This window comes from Rhinolophus hipposideros, assembly GCF_964194185.1.
Source record: "Rhinolophus hipposideros genome assembly, chromosome: 4".
NCBI lineage: Eukaryota > Metazoa > Chordata > Mammalia > Chiroptera > Rhinolophidae > Rhinolophus > Rhinolophus hipposideros.
In genome coordinates, this window is record NC_138050.1 from 2,578,750 (window position 1) to 2,599,029 (window position 20,280).

The 20,280-nt window shown below is 39.3% G+C and overlaps 1 protein-coding gene across 6 annotated transcripts in view; it reads right to left on the reverse strand.

Moving 5' to 3' along the window:
• ZMYM2 (zinc finger MYM-type containing 2) overlaps positions 1-19,226 on the reverse strand; it is a 99,800-nt gene extending 80,574 nt beyond the window's left edge. For 2 of the 6 annotated variants that reach the window (XM_081046741.1, XM_081046737.1), the window contains exons 1-2: positions 19,162-19,226; positions 18,042-18,111 (exon numbers count right to left, since the gene is read on the reverse strand). The gene's annotated coding sequence lies outside the window, so the exon portion shown is untranslated. Of the gene's footprint in view, positions 1-18,041; positions 18,112-18,872; positions 19,065-19,161 lie in introns of those variants that run through there. The other 4 variants (XM_081046740.1, XM_081046738.1, XM_081046742.1 and 1 more) reach the window with 3 other exon arrangements.
• Between the last annotated feature and the right edge of the window lie 1,054 nt (positions 19,227-20,280).

A 20,280-nucleotide genomic window follows, 5' to 3' on the forward strand; every position in this document is an offset into this window, starting at 1 on the left:
CCTCCAGGTTCATTTCAGGCTATATGTGCTCTAGGACCCACTGGATCCTCTTTCTGGTGTCCAGGGTATCCGTAGAGTTCTCCCCTAATACCATAGTTCAAAGGAATCAAGTGATTTCAAATGAATGATGTTGTAGAGGTCAGGATTTGCACATTCATAACTACTATGTAATATGTAATTAAGTATTGAACAATAAAATATAGCAAAGCTCTTAATTAAAAACAGACCATAGTCATTCAATAAAACAATAACCAAATCAATATTCAAAATACACATGTACCAAAAGGAAGAAATATCAAGCCCAAAGTGCCAAATTAAAGGGGGATTTAAAAAACAAAATGAAGTTGAACTTGCAGTTAATATTTACGTGCCACACAAGTTAAGAAGTATCCTCATCAATTTAATTTTCAGAGGAATGAGATATAAATCTACCGATGTTATGAAACGCATAGGCTTTTAATGCATTAGTTCTCTAACTCCTTTCTATGTTTTAGCTTACCTAAAGCAGAACACAACAATTTTCAGGACAAAAAAAGTTAGAAACTTCACAGTACTCTCTGGTGGCTGCTAGGTATCAAATCATCATTCTCAGAAGAAAACAGTGGAGCAGTGAATAGGACTTTCCTTATCACACAGTTGTCCGCAGTAATCTACTTCTCAAAACAGAGTAACTCCTCAATCATAACAGCTAGTTTCAAACCCTAGACTGGAAATAAATTTGGTCACTTCTACATATCATTGAGAATATATTTCTACCACCAAACACTTTAGTCCTGTAAAGAAAAGACAATCCAGTTAAAGGATGACCAATTCTACATTATCCAAATAAAATCTATTCTAGTTAGCCACTTTTCTACATCAAGCCAATTCTAATTAGCTATTTAACACTAAGCAAATAGCTTCACTGCTCTGAGCTTCATTTTCCCTAGAGTAAATGGTATAAAAAGTTCCCCAAGGGTTTTTTTTTAGAATTCCAGACAACTGGATGTAAAATCAATTAATACACTATTAACTCATAAACTATTACCAGGCAATTTTTACCTATACACCAAGAGTTCAACAAATTTCTAATGAACTTTTAAGACATTTGTTATGGACCAAATGTCTGTGGACTCCTAAAATTCATCTGTTGAAATTCTGACCTCCAATGAGATCATATTAGGAGGCAGGCCTGTGGAAGGTGATTAGGTCATGAAAGTGACGCCCTCGTGAATGGGATTAGTGCCCTTTTTATAAGAGACAGCCCAGAGAGCTCCTTTCCCCCTCCCACCACAAGGACACAGCAAGAAGTTGACAAGCAGACCCTCATCAGACACCTAAGCTTTGATCTTGGACTTCCCTGTGTCCAGAACTGTGAGAAATGAATGTTTGTTATCTATGCTATTTTTGTCATAGCAGCCCAAAAGGACTAAGACAATCATTATAAATTACAAATGCTTTCTTTTATTTGGTCTTTATTTTGATTCAATGAGAATCAATTAACACAATACTTGTTCTCATGAAAAAAAAAAAACAAAGAAAAGGTGTTAGTTAAAATATAAATATTGACACTTATAACAAGAAAGTACCAGTACTTGGTAAGAAAAGTTTATGCACACTCAAAGAAAATCACAAAGAAAGTATTTCAAAATGAGTCAAGAAAAACATTCATCATTTTCTCACTGATAAGCCTAACACCTTTCTAGGTATCATAAGAGTTACAAAGAAAGCCAAAGTGAATTCTTCTCTACAATATATGTTCATGGCACTTTTAATAGTTCTGAGTCAAAATGACAAATTAAAAATTTTAAGAATAAAAATTCTCTGTACAATAAGAATAGATGAACTTATACATATAAATAATATATAACACCAAACCAAAAGATATCACTGAACTTAATATTAAAAGCATTATCATTAAAATAAAAAATAAGACAAAGATATACTTTATTATTACCATATAACATTGTTCTGGAAGTACTAGCAAATGAAATTATATGAAAAATGATATAAAAATTTGAAAACAGGAAAATTATAATTCTTTGCAAATTATATTACTCTTTAATTCAACATAGTACTGGAAGTCTGGCCAGAGCAATTAGGCAAGAAAAAGACTAAAAGGCAACCAAACATCAAACAGAAAAAGCAAAATTATCTCTACAGATGACATGACATTATACAGAAAACACATAAGCAAATTTACCAAATAAACAACATGCAAAAATCAGTTACATTTCTATATACTAATGAACCCTCCAAAAAAATTAAGAAAACCGATTTACTATAACATTAAAAAGAATAAAATACATAGAAATAAATTTAACCAGAGGCTGAAAGACTTGTACAATTAAAACAACAAAACATTGCTGAAAGAAATTAAGGACACAAAAAAATGGAAAGATATCCCATGTTTTATGGATGGGAGGATGAATATTAAGATGACAACAGTACCCCTAATGCAATCTGTAGATTCAATGTAAATCCTTCTTAAGACCCAAAGGGTGATTTTTGGCAGAGAGAAAAACTTATCCTAAAATCCATTTGGACTCTCAAGGGATGATAGTCTTGATAAAGAAAAACAAAGCTGGAGGGGTTTTATGCTTCCTCATTTCAAAACTTACTACAAAGCTACAGTTAATAGAAACAGCATGGTACTGGCATAAAGATAGATATACAGACCAATGGCACAGAATACAGAGCTCAGAAAGAAATCCTCTGATATTTGCTCAAGTGATTTGACATGGGTTCCAAGACAGTTAAATGAGTCAAGGACAGTTATTTCAACAAAAGAATTCAGTTGGTCCTTTACCTTACACTACACACAAAAATTAACTCAAAATAGATCAAAGACCTGCATTTAAGAACTTAAACTATAAATATCTTAGAAGAAAACAGAGGAAAAGTGTCATGATATTGGATTTGGCAATGATTTCTTGGATATCACCTCAAAAGCACAAGCACAAAAGAAAACAGAAATAAACTGGATTTCACCAAATAAAAAACTTTTGTGCTGAAAGAAAAATATTGCCAACTAAGAATACTCTACCCAGCAAAGTTTTCCTTCAGAATTGAAGGAGGTAAGAGTTTTCCAGAAAAACAAAAGTTGAAGGGGTTCATCAACACTAGTCCAGCCTTACAAGACATGTTAAAGGGAGCTGTTGAAGCTGAAACAAAGGACACTAATTAGTAGTAACAGGAAAACATATTAAAGTATAAAACACACCAGTAAAGCTGAAAAAAATTTAACTTTTGTGCAAAGAACACTGTATCAAGAGAATGAAAACACCACCCACAGAATGGGACAAAATATTTGCAAATCATATATCTGGTAAGAGACTATTATCCAGAATATATAAAGAATTCTTACAGTTCAACAACAAAAACAAAACAAAATATAGGCAAAGGTCTTAAAGAGATAATTCCCCAACCCCAAAGAAGATATACAAATGACCAATAGGCACATGAAACGCTTAACATCATTAGTCATTAGGGAAATGAAAATCAAAACCAAAAAATATCATCTCACATCCAGTAGGGCAGCAACCGTCAAAACGAACAGACAAAAGTAATAAGTGGTGGTGAAGAGAGATTGGTTGGTTGGTTGGTTGGTTGGCTGGCTGGAAAAACTTGACCCCTTGTACACTGTTAGTGGGGATACATAAAAAGGTGCAGCAGCTATAGGAAACAGTATGGAGGCTTCTCAAAAAATTAAAAATTGAATTACTATATGATCCAGCAATCCCACTTCTGAGTATTTATCCAAAAGAATTGAAAGCAGAGTCTCAAAGAGATATCTGTACATTTATGTTCACAGCAGTATTATTCACAATGGCCAAAAGGCAGATGCAACCAAAATGTCCAAGGGCAAATGAATGGATAAACAAAATGTGGCATACACATATGATAGAATGTTCCTGAGCCATAAAAAGGAAGGAGATCCTATTACATGCTACACCATGGATGAACCTTGAGGACATTGTGCTAATTGAAAAACCACAATGTTGTATGATCACACTTATGAGGTATCTAAAGAAATCAAATTCATTCAAACAAAAAGTAGAAATGGTGGTTATCTGGGGCTGACGAGAGGAGTAAATGGGGAATTCTTATTTAATGGATAGAGTTTGTTTCTCAAGATGAAAAAGTTCTAGAGACCTGTTGCATGATAATATTTAAAAATGATTAAGATGGCAAACTTCATGGTATGTGGGATTTTTTTTTTTTACAATTAAAGATAAAAAATGAGATACCACTTCACAACAATTAGGATGAATGTTATTTTATTTTTTTAAAGGAAAATGCCAACTACTGGTGAGGATGTACAAAAATCAGAATACTTCTGCGCTGCTGGTCAGAATGTAAAATGGTACAGGCCCTGTGGAGAACAGTATGGGGGTTCCTCAAAAAGTTATATATAGAATTAGCATGATCGGTCAATTCTACTTCTAGGTATATACCCAAAAGAACTGAAAGCAGGGACTCAAATGAATACTTGTGTGCCAATGTGCATAGCAGCATTATTCACAATGGTCAAGGGGTGGAAACAGCCCAAGTGTCCATCAACACATAAACGGATAAACAAAACGTAGATATATACATACAATGGAATATTATTCAGGCCTAAAAAGGAAATTCTGAAACATGCTACAACATAGATAAGACTTGAAAACACTATGCTATGTGAAATAAGCCAGACACAAAAGGGTAAATATTTTATGGTTCTAATTATTTAAGATACTTAGAATACATAAATTCATCGAGATAAAAGATAGAATAGAGGTCACTGGGAACTGGAGGTAAGGGCTCTTGGGCATTAGTGTTTCATGGGAACAGAGTTTCAGTTCGGGATGATGAAAATGTTCTGGAGATGGACGGTGGTGATTTTTGCAAAACATTTGTGAATGTACATCATGCCACTGAACTGTATACTTAAAACAGTAAAACATGGTAAATTTTACAATAGTATATTTTATCAGAATTTTAAAAAATAGAAGATATAAGGGCGGCCCAGTGGCTCAGGGGGTTGGAGCACCGTGCTCCTAACCCTGAAGGCCGCCGGTCTGAATCCCACATGGGCCAGTGAGCTGCGCCCTCTACAGCTAAGATTGTGAACAGCAGCTCTCCCTGGGCTGCTGTGTGCTGTGGTGGGCTGCCATGTGCCACCATGAGTGGCAGGTGGCCAGCATGAATGGCCGGCAGCAGGCAAGAGCTGCCATGAGCTGCCGTGAGCGGCCAACTACTGGCGACCGGCTGCCTCAGCCAGGGGAGCGCAAGGCTCATAATACCAGCATGGGCCAAGGAGCTGGGTCCTACACAACTAGACTGAGAAACAACGGCTTGTACTGGAGGGGGTGGAGGAAGGCGGAAGAAAGGGTGGGAGAAATAGAAGATATTTACATGAGGGAAAATATCACAAACACGATGAATAACTACAAAGAAAATATTTGCAACTCATATCCTAAAAAACTGAAGACAAAGGTCCTACAACCAATGAGATAAACCAACAACCAGAGAATAAGGGCAAAAAAAAAAAAAAAAAAGAACACAGTTCACAAGAAAACACAATTGGCTCTAAAATATGTGAAATAATTAAGAGAAACCCATATTTAAACTCTAAAGAACTACCAATTTTCTCTTACCACACTGACAAAGATCAAAAAGTTTAACTGTATAGTAAAAGTCTCATACTGATAATCAATGTGAGTTAGTACATCTCTAAAAGGCAACTCAAAAAATTTCTTGGGCTGGCCGGCCGTGCTCCTAACTCCGAAGGCTGCCGGTTCGATTCCCACATGGGCCAGTGGGCTCTCAACCACAAGGTTGCCAGTTCGATTCCTCGAGTCCCACAAGGGATGGTGGGCTGCACCCCCTGCAACTAAGATTGAACATGGCACCTTGAGCTGAGCTTCCGCTGAGCTCCCGGATGGCTCAGTTGGTTGGAGCGGGTCCTCTCAACCACAAGGTTGTCGGTTCGACTCCCGCAAGGGATGGTGAACTGCGCCCCCCTGCAACTAGAAGATGGCAACTTTACCTGGAGCTGAGCTGCGCCCTCCACAACTAAGACTGAAAGGACAAGAACTTGAAGTTGAACGGCACCCTCCACAACTAAGATTGAAAGGATAACAACTTGACTTGGAAAAAAGGCCTGGAAGTACACACTATTCCCCCAATAAAGTCCTGTTCCCCTTCCCCAATAAAATGTTTTAAAAAAAGATATTTTTTGACCAAGTAATTCTACTTGTAGGCATCCTTCCTACAGATATATTATCTCATGATTTTAAGAACAAAATGTAAAAGGATATTTATTGTAAAGCTAAAAGACTGAAACACCCTAAATGTCTCTCAATAGACAACTGATAAAATGAATGAGGATAGACATACAGTGAAAAGCTACGCAGTCTTTGAAACAATGAAGCATCGCTAAAAGTACTAACATACTAACTAATATGAAACCACCTCCACACAAGTGCAAAAAGTGCAAACAAGATACAGAACAACTGACACATACAAAGAGAAACATACACACAACACATACATACACACACACAGGCATACACAGACTCTAGAAAATGACAACAGTGGTTTGCTTTTGGGAAGAGAACTGTGTGGATGGGAAGTGGAAAGAGTCCTCCTTCTCACTGTTTACCCTGTTTTACCTTTAAAATTTGGTCCCATATGCATGCATACACACTGGAATTTGATTGGAATTTTACTGAATTTAGAGATTTGGAGACAAAAAAATGACCACTTTTACATTATTAAAGTCTTCCCATCCAGACATATGTGTATCTTTCCATTCTGGTTTTCTTGTATGTCCTTTGGTTATTATTTTACAATAGCCATCATAAAAGTCTCGGATATTTGTTACAGCTATTCCTATTTCTTGCAAGAGTTAAATGGTTTTTCCCATGACATTATAAAATGTTTACATAGCAAAGAAAAAACCGTAAATAAGGTGTAAAAATATGCAAAATGAAAAATATATTATACATACATAGTTGTTAACAGACAGAAAAACTGATACCCATACTTTAGAAATAATACAAATTAAACTATTTGATACCGTGTTTCCCCGAAAATAAGACCTAAACAATCAGCTCTAATGCATCTTTTGAAGCAAAAATTAATAAGACCCAGTATATATTATATAATATATATTGTATATTGTTTATTATATATTATATATTATATTTAATACATTATATACTATACATTATATTACAAAGACCCAGTCTTATAGTAAAATAAGACCAGGTCTTATATTAATTTTTGCTCCAAAAGACGCATTAGAGCTGATTGTCCGGCTAGATCTTATTTTCGAGGAAACACGGTTGTACCCAGCATTGGCAAGAATGTGAAGAAATAGTAGAAATGCAGTCAGTCTAGTGGGTCCAGTGGAAGGCAGTTTGGCAGTACCGATTATACCATACAATATACATACACTGACTCAAAAATTCTATTCTCAGAATCTCTCCTAGAGAAAACATTATGAACCCAAAGAAATTACTACACAATACATGCTGTGCAGCATGATCTAAAATAAAAAAAAAATGAAAAAACTAAATGTCCATCAATAGAAGGTCTAAACTGTGTTAAGTCCATGCCATGAACCATCACCCAACAGTTTAAAAAGATTAGAGCTTTACATACTCAGAAAAATATCTAAGACATACAGCTAAGTGTAAAAAAGCAAGTTGCAGAAAGATACACATACGATATTGGACAATTAAGTTCGCGAACTCATCCTACAAAAAGTGCAACCTAGCTCATTACTGAATATCACTCTGGTCACCTTCGAAGTCCTCCCCTTGGGAAGCTATGCACCGACGCTAGCGCCTAATCCACCCTTCAAAGTAATTTTGGAACTCTTTTTCTGGAATGGCCATCAGAGCTGTCGTCATATTGCCCTTGATGGCCTGAATGTCATCAAAATGTCTTCCTTTCAATGTTTCCTTTATCTTCAGGTAAAGAAAGAAGTCACTGGGGGCCAGATCAGGTGAGTAGGGAGGGTGTTCCAATACAGTTATGTGTTTACTGGCTAAAAACTCCCTCACAGACAGTGCTGTGTGAGCTGGTGCATTGTCATGATGCAAGAGCCATGAATTGCTGGCAAAAAGTTCAGGTCGTCTAACTTTTTCACGCATCACTTCCAAAGAGTAAACTTGGTTAACTGTTTGTTCAGTTGGTACAAATTCATAATGAATAATCCCTTTGATATCAAAAAAGGTTAGCAACGTCATTGCAACAAGTCTGCGAATGTAACTGTCAGACCTCGTAGTAGACATGTTTTTAAAATGCACACACAAACTTACTATATAATTTTTTTTAATTAATTTTATTGGGGTGACAATTGTTAATAAATTTACATAGATTTCAGGTGTACAATTCTGTATTACATCATCTATAGATCCCATTGTATGTTCACCACCCAGAGTCAGTCTACTATATAATTTTTATGGGTACATGATAGTATTTGCACAGAAAAGGATCTGCACTAATACACACTAAATTGATACTATTAATCTCTGCCAAGGTGAGGAAAAGGACCAGGGATCAATGACAGATGACGTAACAGATTATGCCTCATGTTGCTTACAATCTAGCCACAAAATTTTCTTAACATATTTTTATCAGATATCTAAAACAATGCTACTCTAGTTTTAGAAGCTGATAGGAATCATTTAATTAATACACTAAAACTTCATTTAAGGGTTATGATAGTCTAAACAAATATCCCTTTTGATCTAACAAATAAATGAATAAATCAATTCATTCAGGTTATCTTTAGGGCACATTTCTAGGGGTAAGGAATAATTCCTTCTTTCCCATAGGAACAAAATTTAATGTAAGGCACTCAAGTGATTTTAACTTCCTTTGGGGATCTCATCCACCCCCATGATTTTAAATAACATCTCGATATACTAGACTCCATAATATTTCTCAATCAAGATGTTTCTAAGGCCCCAAACCGCCTATTCCAAGTGATTTTAACTACTCTTTCACTCTGTTTCTGTACCTTCTCCAGTCTTTGTCACCTGGGGTGTTATGTGTCTAGTTACTGATACTAGAAATCTAGAGCTGATCCTTAATTCCTTCTCCTTTCTTTACGTACAGTTATGCTATCCCCAAGTCCTATTCTACTTCCAAAATAAATCTTAAAACTGCCCATTTTTATCCATCTCTTCTGACACCCCTCTAACCCTGAAATTAACCATCATTTTCCTGGTGAATTACTAACATTCCCTACTAGACTCCCCAGAACATCTAAAGATCTTTTTTAAGATCACCAATCACTTGACTTTCCAGAAAACCTAAGGAGAAAACCTTTCTCCTGACTTAGAAAACCTAAGACTACTCTCCCCGGACCAGTAAGATTCTGGCCCGATTTGATTCCTGCTCAATTTCAGCACGACTGTTCCCCACCCTACTCATTAGGCTTCTGCACTTAGCAGCAGCCTTCTTTTAGATCATGGAAGGGTCCAAGAGCCTCCTTATCTCAGGGGCCCTTTGTACATCTCTTCCTCTGCCTGAAAGGTTCTTTTCTGAAAGTCTTTCTATTTTCGCCTAAGTGTCACTCCCTCAAGATCCTCCCAAACACTTTACTAACCAATCCATCCACGCTCTAAATTAGATCTCCTTTGTTATACCCTCACATTATCACACACATTTCCTCAGCAGCACTTACCCAATTTGTAATTATGTTTACCTGTAATCTGCATCCTCCATTAGTCTGTATGTTCCATGAGGGCAAAGACCTATGTTCTTATTGCCTATCACTGTATGCCCTGAACATAACATAGTTCCTGGGCAATAAATATTTACTGAATAATATTTTCCCCTAATAAAGGGAGATAATAAATAACTTTTCTGGGTTTTGGGAGTTTTTCACAGCTAACTCCACTACCACCACAACTGAATTCAAGCTCTCTCTCTCCCTCCCTTCCTGTGTGCGAAGAGCAATCACACCTGAGCCTCAGTTTCCCCATTATAAAACAGGAAATTAGGATAATTTCCTCAAAATATAAAACAATAAAAATATCTCTGCCCTATGTCTTTGATCATGATTTTTTATCACTTCTATATTCAATCTATATAATTAGTAACATGGCCTGACCTCAGACCCTAATGAAAGGTTACCATATCCCATCCTTTTTAACCCTTAACCAAGGAAGTTAAATGAATCCACACTTCCTTCTCCGAACATAGTTTAAAAACTTATGAGCACAAGTAGACTTCAATGATATACGTTAATTTGGAAACATTCATTTATTCTTATGATACGTGGTATTCAAATCTATAACCTAGTTTAATGACTGTTTTTGATACCAAATTCTCCCTGGTGTTTAAAAATAGAGTAGAGGGCTTTAAAAAAAACAATATCTTCCTTATATGAGTTCAAAAATTACACGACTAATACCTCACCTAACCTAATGAAACAATACTTGCATCAATAAACCAATGAGACCACAGATTCAAAAACGCTAAACTTCAGGTACTAAGAATATATTTCTCCAATATAGATTATTACTAAATAAAAATCTATTGCCTCTGTTTCATAAGACTCGAAACTCATGACAATTTTCACCAGAATTCTTTCACAGATATATGTTCTTCAGATGTTCAATGATTGGTCTTAAAAATCAAAGGAACACAAAAAGAATATGGAATATACAAAAGAAAATCTGCGGTTTTTTTGTCCCTTAATAGACAAATTTCAGAAAGTACATAGATAATCCTACCTATCACTTACAATTCAATGAAGTTTTTTTAATTTTCTAGTAAATATTTAAACCTCTGAAGCAAAGGCACTCAGTGTCTTATTTCTCCCCTTTATTCATCCCCTTCATGACTTGAGTTCTATTTTTTTGTCTCTCAGTTTCACCACACATCTAATACAATAACTACCATTTATAAAAGACAAACTTGGTACCACACTCTTCAATGAAAACTACCTTAAAATGTATCTTAAAATAGTTAGCTTATATATACTATTACCTCATTTTGCAGACAAATAAACTATTCTGTTATCAAGTAGCTTTCTATGGCATACAGCTGGCAAAACCAAATTTATACCTAAACTCCACATACCTTTCATAATACCACATTATCTCTGACTCATATAGAACTGAGAGTTGTGAAATGGTCTGATACACTGACCACTAGAATTCAAACATTAATCAGCAAAAGACTTTTACAACATACAAAGATAGGGAAGGGATTAGAAAAGTATCAAATTTTTGCCAAAAATGCCAATTGTTTATAATAGTCTATATGCAAAATATTATTAGTATGATAATCATTGGACCTGAGCACCTACTACTGGCCTGTCACATACCTTGTATTATTTTCCACCTTTATCTCATAGCAATCTCAGGTAGGCAGGCGTTACTACACTCATTTATCAAATGAGTAAACTAAGGCTCAGAGGTTAAATGACTTACCAGAGATCACAAACTGGTAAACAGTAGAGCAAAATTGGGTTTTAACAATTTTATTGAGGCATAATTTGCATACAATAAAATTTACTGATTTTAAGTGAGAAATTTAATAAATTTTAGTAAATTTATACACTTGAGCAGTCATCACCACAACCTAGTTTTAGAGCACTTTCATCACCCCCAAAGTTCCTTCATGGGCAGGGCAGATCTGAACCACCTGACTGCAAATCCCCTAGCAACACTCAAGTGACAAAAATGCCTTTCTCTTTTCTTTTTTTTTTTTTTTTTTTGCATAAAAGCTGCAAAATTAAGCCCCACTAGTTCCCTTTCCACGTGAGGTATCAACATACCACTAGAATCAAACTCACATGCCATCTCACCAAATTCAAGTTTACTAAAATTTGGATATGCCTCATGTAAATACAGCAGTTAGAACACAGGATGCTATTACAAATATTGTGTGATACTTTTTAAATGCAAAAGGAGTTAGGAAAGGGAAAGACAAATGAACGCGTAAGTCCAGGAGGAAGAGACCAGGAGGAACACAGCTGGGCAAGGACATCAAGGATGGAAATGTGATATACGAGTGAAGAGAACAGGACTCAGAAGTCAAGAATTTGTGTCATGAAAGACAAAGACTAACTTGAACAAAAGCTTCTCTTTGATAAGCAACATAAAACTGTTTGGCGATATAGAATGGAATGACTTCCTAGGCAGGAGTTAAAACTTACTTGATTAAGAAACAGGACTGTACAATATTAAAACAGACAAACAAAAATAAAAATAGAAAGTGAGACAATATTCATAGTAATGATAGGTGTAAAGCTACAATCAGTTCAATTTTATAGTAATAATTTAATGTAACTAATTTAAAAAGGGCCAAATCTGTTACTTCAAAACACAGAACCATGAACATATAAGAACTCTGATACCACGTTAGGACCAGAAATAATTAAAATAAAATATGACAAGCTTCAAAGAAAAAAATACAAATCTAAAACAAAAGGATAATATAAAATTTTCATTTAACCTAAATTTTCAGTTCCAGTATAACATTTTCCTAGTTGTATAGGATAGGACCAAAGGCAAATTCACTAATCTAATAATCACTGGGCCTAACAAAAAATTTACCAATTCCAAATTAGGGTCCTAGAGTGCAGCATTATAAGTCTACACGAAATGCTCATGTGAACATAGTACTGCTAGCCAACTATTAAGAGAACACATCTTTTATGACTCCATGATCTACAGATGTTATAATATACAGTTGGTGAATAAGTGACTTTCACGGTGCCCTGACTGATTAGCCTGAACAATTCTCAGGCTGGTTCAAGAGACACGCTTCTTTCCAGGCAAAAAACATGCCTCGGAAATGAATGATTATAAAACTGTTCCAGCATTACAAGAAAGTTTCTTTAGTGTTTTTAAGTTAGAAAACCATAATTTCAGTTCCAAATTCTTACAAAAATAAATCCAGACAAAGTATGTCGGTAATTACAGTCGTGCCTCGGTTTTCGAATGTCTCCATTGACGAACATTTCGGTTTATGAACGCCATAAATTGTATGGATCTATGGTATGGTTAGATAGCAAAATTCATGCTCAATTTGCAGTTTTAGGGGTTGATTTTAAAAGTCTGGAATGGATTAATCCATTTTGCATTTCTTTCTATGGGGAAACTGCACGTTGGTTTTCGAACATTTCAGAACTCAATGGTCTTCCAGAAGGGATTATGTTTGAAAACAGAGGTACATCAAAAGTTATAGCAAAAGTAACATACACATGGCATTGCTATAAAATAAAAACACTGAATAATTTCTCATTGAATTAGTCACATTTTATAAACTCTCTTCTGTCTGAAACCTCTAACTGTCCATCACGTTTTTACTTAAAATAGCCATTTAAGTATTTTTCCCATCCAATCTAAGTGGTTAGAAAGTTTACTGCAAGAATTACAACAGATCTTGCACAGAAGTTGCAACAATTAATACTATTCCTAGTAAATTCATCTTAAATTACAATTTAACATTAACTTCTAATATCAGAATACTAAATATCAGAATTATCAGAATACTAAAATATTTTTTAAAATTTACATTGATATACAATAATTGATATATAACACTGTATTAATTTTAGGTGTATTTTTTAAACCTTTAAACTATAAATTCACAAAAACAAATTTGACGTCAAATTCACTAGGAACTCTAGGGGAAAAAATCTAGAACCTCTGGAGAAGAGAAACTTAATCCCTGGCAGCCTATCAATATTAAGGAAATGGTTGAAATTCTCTAACAATAATATGGTAACTCTTCAACGAAACCACAGTATAACATGTAACAATGAAATAAATATACAAGCTTTTATGAACCAGATCTACTAACTATTCATTACCTTTTTATCCTAAAATCAGTTTACTCTTAAATCATCTCTTCAAATAGTAAACATCAGTACTTACAAGACATTGATCAAATCAGTAAAAATAAAACCCACAAGTCATAACCTCTTTCAAATTAAAGACCATAAATTATTCTTAAATTTTATTACTTCTGATTTTCAGTGGACTGCTTTGAAATTAAAGCAGAACTAGAACAAATCCCAATTAGTCATGTGATCAAGAGATTTTGCAAACCCCTCTACACAACATTTTTTAATCTCTAAAATTGATTTTTCAATGGTTTACAAATTCAATTCCAAATTCTCGCAAAAATAAATCCAGATAAAGTATGCAGGTAACTACAGCAAAAATAATATACACATGGCATTGCTATAAAGTAAAAAAACTGAGTAATTTATCTCACTGAAAAAGAAATAAGCACTCACATTCCAAAGTGCTTCAGGTGTTGTGTAAAACTTAATCCAAAAAATTAATACATTTTAAAATACACAATAAAACAACAAATGTGCTCAAATGTGTTGTAACGCAAATTTTACCACACTTTAAGATGACCACCTTATCTTGTTACCAAGTGTTTGGTGCTGGCCTTCATAACTCTCGTCCCAGCTCTACTTTAATAAGATTACAAAGTGACTTTTTTAAAAACAGGTTGCAAATACAAAAACTTGCAATTCCAACTATGTAAAACTTTTTTTCTTACTGTTATACAACTAAAATAGAACAAAAATAACAACTGTTACCCAGAGCCCCACAGTTCAGTTATGGATTTATCCAACAGCAATTTTTCTCACTGACAACTGTATAGATCTTTACATATTGCAATTGTACATAAGAACTTTTTACATTTGCATAGTTAAAAAGTCCTGTTCAATTCTAAAATCCCAATTCTATGCTCTGACAGAAATAGAAAAAAATTAAAAACAAAAAAACAAAGAAAGAAAATTAAACAATTGAAATAAAAAGTGGAAAATGCATGGAGTCAAAGCAATCTCTGTGTACTTGTTTCCTAACTTAAAATGCCCTACATAAAATACTGTTAGAGAATCCAATATGAGAAAACACTTGTGTTTGGGCTCACTGGCATTCCCAAACACACATGCAAGTTGAACATGTCAAAATCTTCTTATAATAAATGTTATTTAGTATAATCACATACATGTTAATAATATTGTTAAATGGGGCAGAGACAGATGTTAATGCCTAGAAAGATAAAAAACATAAAATTTCTAATTATTCCACACCTTTTGATAACAAAGATAGAGCTCCAGATCTCATACATATTCTTTCCATTACAGTAATACTATAGCATCTGATTAAAGATTCTTTGTCTCAAACAAGGGCAAAATATAATAAAACTTTAAGAATATGAACACTGTTGTACAAAGATGGCATGTCAAGCTCCATATCCATGCAAAAAATGAAACACTCATATGTTAGCATCCGTGTGATATCTGAGTGATTCAGGGTTGTCTCACCAAACAAGGTACAAAAGTCCAGCCCATGAGATTATATAAAAGTAAAAAATGGAAAAGTAGAGACTATCCTGCTTCCCCCCTCCAAAAGCCTAAAAGGATAGGTGGGAGGGGAGGATGACACATACTATTAACAATGCATTAAAGAAAGTCACCATGAATATGCAAAGTACTTTTAACTGCTAAAACAGTTCCTAAGTACATGTAGTAGCCCCTATCTCATATTAAGTACCCAATAAATGTAAGTATAATAAAGAACTTATTTAGTCAAGGTCAATTAAAAAATTGTCAGGTTATTTTCATCTTACTGTCGGTCACATTAAAACACCACTAACTGGTGTTTTTAAGTAACAAAAATCTGTAATTCTGAGCTAAAGCATTAAGCAAATCAAGTACTTTTTAGGGGGCAGCCAGATGGCTCAGTTGGTTAGAGCAAGAGCTCTGAACAGCAGGGTTGCTGGTTCAATTCCCATATGGGCCAGTGAGCTGCACCCTCCACAACTAGATTGAAGACGAGCTGCCTCCAAGCACCCAAAGGGGCAGCCGGATAGCTCAGCTTGTTAGAGCACGAGTTCTCATCAAGGTTGCCGGTTCAATTCCCCCATGGGATGGTGAGCTGTGCCCCTGCAACTAAAGACTGAAAACAGTAACTGGACTTGGAGCTGAGCTGCGCCCTCCACAACTAGATTGAAGGACAACAACTTGACTTGGAGCTGATGGGCCCTGGAGAAACACACTGCTCCCCAATACTCCCCAATTTTAAAAACTTTTTGTAAATAAAAAAAGAAGCACTTTTTGGTATTATTTGAAAGAACCATGGCTTTCTTTAGTATACATGTGTTGACATTACAGAAAACTACTGATTACACATTTTGTATGTCATCTTCAAATGTCTACCAACGACAACCAATCATAAACTGTCCTATCAATATCACAACTAAGAACCAAGAAAAGAAATCTGATAAAGGTCAATTTTTCTGAAAATATGTGGTGATAAAATAAGTATTGCCCATCTATTTGAAAGATTTGATCCTTGATCCATTATATCTGAATGATCTAATGCTTCAAAGGAGCTTTAAACCTATTAGAGAAGTCATAGTCATTCAAGTTGCAGTATGTAGGAAACAATTCGACTCTAAATTGTAGAAAGACACACTGAAAAAGAGAATATAGTATTTCTAATTCAAATAGAGCCTGTTAGTTTTGAAATAAGGTAGTAAAATGATCTAATTGATACCTCTGGTTCTATTATATTTTAAAAAGGTACTCTGTAAGATTCAAACCTTATATATTTCCTTACACACTGTTCTCTAGGAAAAGAACAGACTGAAAAGATTCTAACCTTGGATTTTTTCCCACTGTTTCAATTTCTAAATTTGTAAAACAAGCATATTCTTTTTTTATTAACTTTTATTTATTTTAAGTGTGTTTTTCCAGGACCCATCAGCTCCAAGTCAAGTAGTTGTTTCAATCTAGATGTGAAGGGAACAGCTCACACTGGTCCATGCGGGGATCGAACCAGCACTTGATGTTACGAGCATCCAGCTCTAACCAACTGAGCTATCCGACAGCCCCTACACAAGCATATTCTTAAAGCAAGATAGCATAGTTGCTGAACTTAAGCACTGTAATCAAACTACTTAAGCTTAAATCCTTGCTTCACCAAATCAGCCTATGCCTGTTTCTTCCTCTACAAATTAGGACTAAAAACAGTACCCATATCACTGGGTTTTCATGAGGATTACTTAACACGTTAAAAATTAGTTTGGACATGTGTTGATAATTACAGAACGCAAATGATAGGTACACATAGGATAATGAACCTCTTCTCACTCATAAATTTGAAAGTTTCTAAATAAACTTTAAAAAATACTTAGCTTGGAATTGTGCTGGCATACAATAGGGGCTCAATACGTGCCATTTTTATTACCCTGCGGTCTACTTGCTAGGATTAAAGGAAATAATACATAAAAGTGTCCTGCAATGGGCCTAGAATGCTATCTATTTAATAAAGCTTATTTAATAAGCTGCCATCTTCACATCATCCTTCACAATCAATATTCAGCAAATAATTCACAATCAATTAACTGTCTTTTGACCCATTTGGTAATTAATATTTAAGTATAAGCCACTATCCTTATGATTCACCTCTGCAGAGATCTAAAAGTTACAATGTCGACTGTCAATAGACTTGAGATACAATGTGTCCAGAGTGGACTCCAGAGATAGAATGTATTCAGAGTGTTAACTTCACTGATATTTTGTAACTAGTTTCAATTGATGGCAATTTTGACTGGATATGTTTTCTTATTGCCTAGCACATCACCAAAACCAACAAATTACAAGCACTAAACTCAACTGTAAAGGGAGAAAAAAATGTTAAAGATGGTTGCTTGCATAGCATTTAAAACGAAGTAACTTTAATTCCCACTGTGGAACTCTAGAGGGCACCAGAAATATGCCCTCCTCTCCAGCACCCCTCCTCCCGGGTAACGTGAGCAGCTGCAGGAGCCCGTCGTCTGGTTGCTGAGGTTGGTATTGCAGCAGCAGGAGCGATGTCTGCAGCGGTGCAAACAGCAGCGCCCACTCCCAGCTGTCTCCCAGCCATTACCCAGGCTTCGCCCCGGGGGCAGCTGCCACCCAAGGGAAAGCTCCTCCCCCTCAAAACAACGGGGACAGGCTAGTCCAATGGCTGAACCCTACAAACAACCTGACAACGTCTCTACCAGCAACAAATTAGGGGCAAAGGACTCACAATGGGGATGTTTTTCCTCCTCACTTTCTGTCAAAGATGTACCAGACAGGGTTGAAGGCGATTCCTGACCCTGGGGTAAGAAGAAAAATGAGAAATGGATCAAGAACAACCTATCCAGGTGGGAGAACCAAGCCCTTCCCACCAGGAGGAGGCAGAGAAGGGAATAAGAGGTCAAGAAGGTTCGACCCTTCTATTATCACTGCCCAGCCCAAGACCAACAACCCCACGTACGTAAAGCGGGGCAAAAAAGGCGTAAGATATGTATTTGGGACTAAAACCCACGTGAAATGCGAAATCTGTAGGGAGGAGGCGGAGGACACCAAGCCTGCTCCCGGGAAGGAGGCGGGGGAAGGGCGAACGTTGCCTCGACGCCAGCAAGCGAATGCTATTCCCTCCCAAACTGGCCCACCGGGCGTCACCCCCGTCACTCCGGTCACCAGTTCGAAGGTAGGGGCGGCTCACGTCACCGCTGGGCTGAAATCTCCCATATTTGCCCCAAGCATTTGCCCTGGGCCCAAGGCTTGTCCCCCCCTGCAGTCGGAGACCGGCAGCGCTGCCTCCCCGTCCGCCATTAGAGACCCAGCCAAACAATACGTGAGGAGCCAGGGCCGCGCAGCGCGATGCCGGGGAAGAGAGCGCACAGGAGGGGCCCGCGGCAGAGCAGACCCTCGCCCCCCAACACCTCGGGGCCTCGGGTTCCGGCGCAGCCGGGGGAGCCCGACCACGACCGCGCGCCCCTCCCCCACGGCCCCCCTGCACAGAAAGGGAAACACCCGCGACCCCCCCCCGCCCGGCGCCCCCCGCCCCGGGCGCCCCACGCCGCGTCCTCACCCGGCCCTCCCGACCTCGCCCGCACGCCCGCAGCCCTCGGGCCGCACGCGCCGGCGCCCGTGACATGAGCGGAGCCCGGAGCAGCCCCCGAGGCCCGACGCGCAGCGGCGACGGCGGCCGCGCCGCGGGGGTTAGTCCCGGGCCGGGGGGAGGCTCCGGAGGCCGCCCTCACCCATCTCCGCCTCTCCGGCCGCCTCCGCCTCCGCCTCCGCCTCCCGAGGCTGCGCTGCGCCAGCCACCCCCACCATCGGCGGACCCGGACTGCGAAGACAGCGGGGACGAGCCTCACCCGGTTCTGGCTGCGGCTCCGCGGAACGAACCTCCCCTCCCCCGGCCCACCCCCTTCGGCAACGCGCACAACTCCGCTCGGTCCAGTCCCGGGTTTAGCGCTGGTGAGCAGGAGGAGGCGGAGAAGGCGGCGGCGCGGCCGAGCCCGGGAAGGCCCCGCCCGCCGCAGCCCCATTGGCTGGCGGGGAGGGCGGGGCGAGGCGCCCGGGGCACGTCCATTGGCTCCGTCGGCCTTCCTTCAGGACCCCCTCGAGGGGGTGGTCCGGGAGGCTGTCCATCAGGCGCAGGGCACACCCCCGACGTTTCCAGTACCCTCGCCCCTCCGCCAGCCTGAGCCCTCGGCCGCGTCCCCTCCCGCCCCGCCCCCGCCTCCCGCCCCGCCCCCACCCGGTCCGTCAGGTCAGGCGGCCCGACTTTCGTTGCCGCCGCACCGGCCGCGGGCTCCGTCCCTTGGGGACGGGGGACTCCCCCGGGCCGAGACGCTGATCCCGGACGCCTGCCCTCGCTGGGGCCCGGGCGCCCAGGCCGCCGCGGCGGCTCCCAACGGCCCTGCCCGGGGAGGGACGCGGCCTCGATGTCCCGAGCGCCCTCCCTGTCCAGCTCCTTGAAGCCCCGTGCGGGCCGCAGAGCAGGGGGTGCTGCGGGGCCAAGTGAAAGGCCGGCGGCGGGCGAAGGCGTCCCCGAGTGTTCCTGGGGCGGACGCACGTCCACCCGCGCCTCGCCGGGTGGGGAGCAGTGGCCCCACCGCCCGTCATGGCTGCGGGAGGAGACGACGTCCTCCATCTTGTCGGGGCCGCGGTGGCGGGGGGGAACTTGGGACCCACTCGGAACCAGGCCCGTGGGGCTGGGCGACGTGTCCCGGGAAGTTCCCGCTGGGTTGCGCCGTTGGGCCGAAGGGACAACCCCGCTGTCGGCGTCGGCGCCCGGAGACAGGCGCGACGGGGTTGGCGACCCAGACGCCGCTCCCCGCCCCACCGGGCAAGATGGAGACGCTGCGGGCGCCCCTGGAGCCGGGCCCCTGCGGGTGGACGGGCCGCGGGCGCACGCGAGTCCTGAGCGACGTCCCCCACAGCCCGCCACCCTCTGGTGCTTCCCTGGTGATGGACCACTGTCCCCCCGA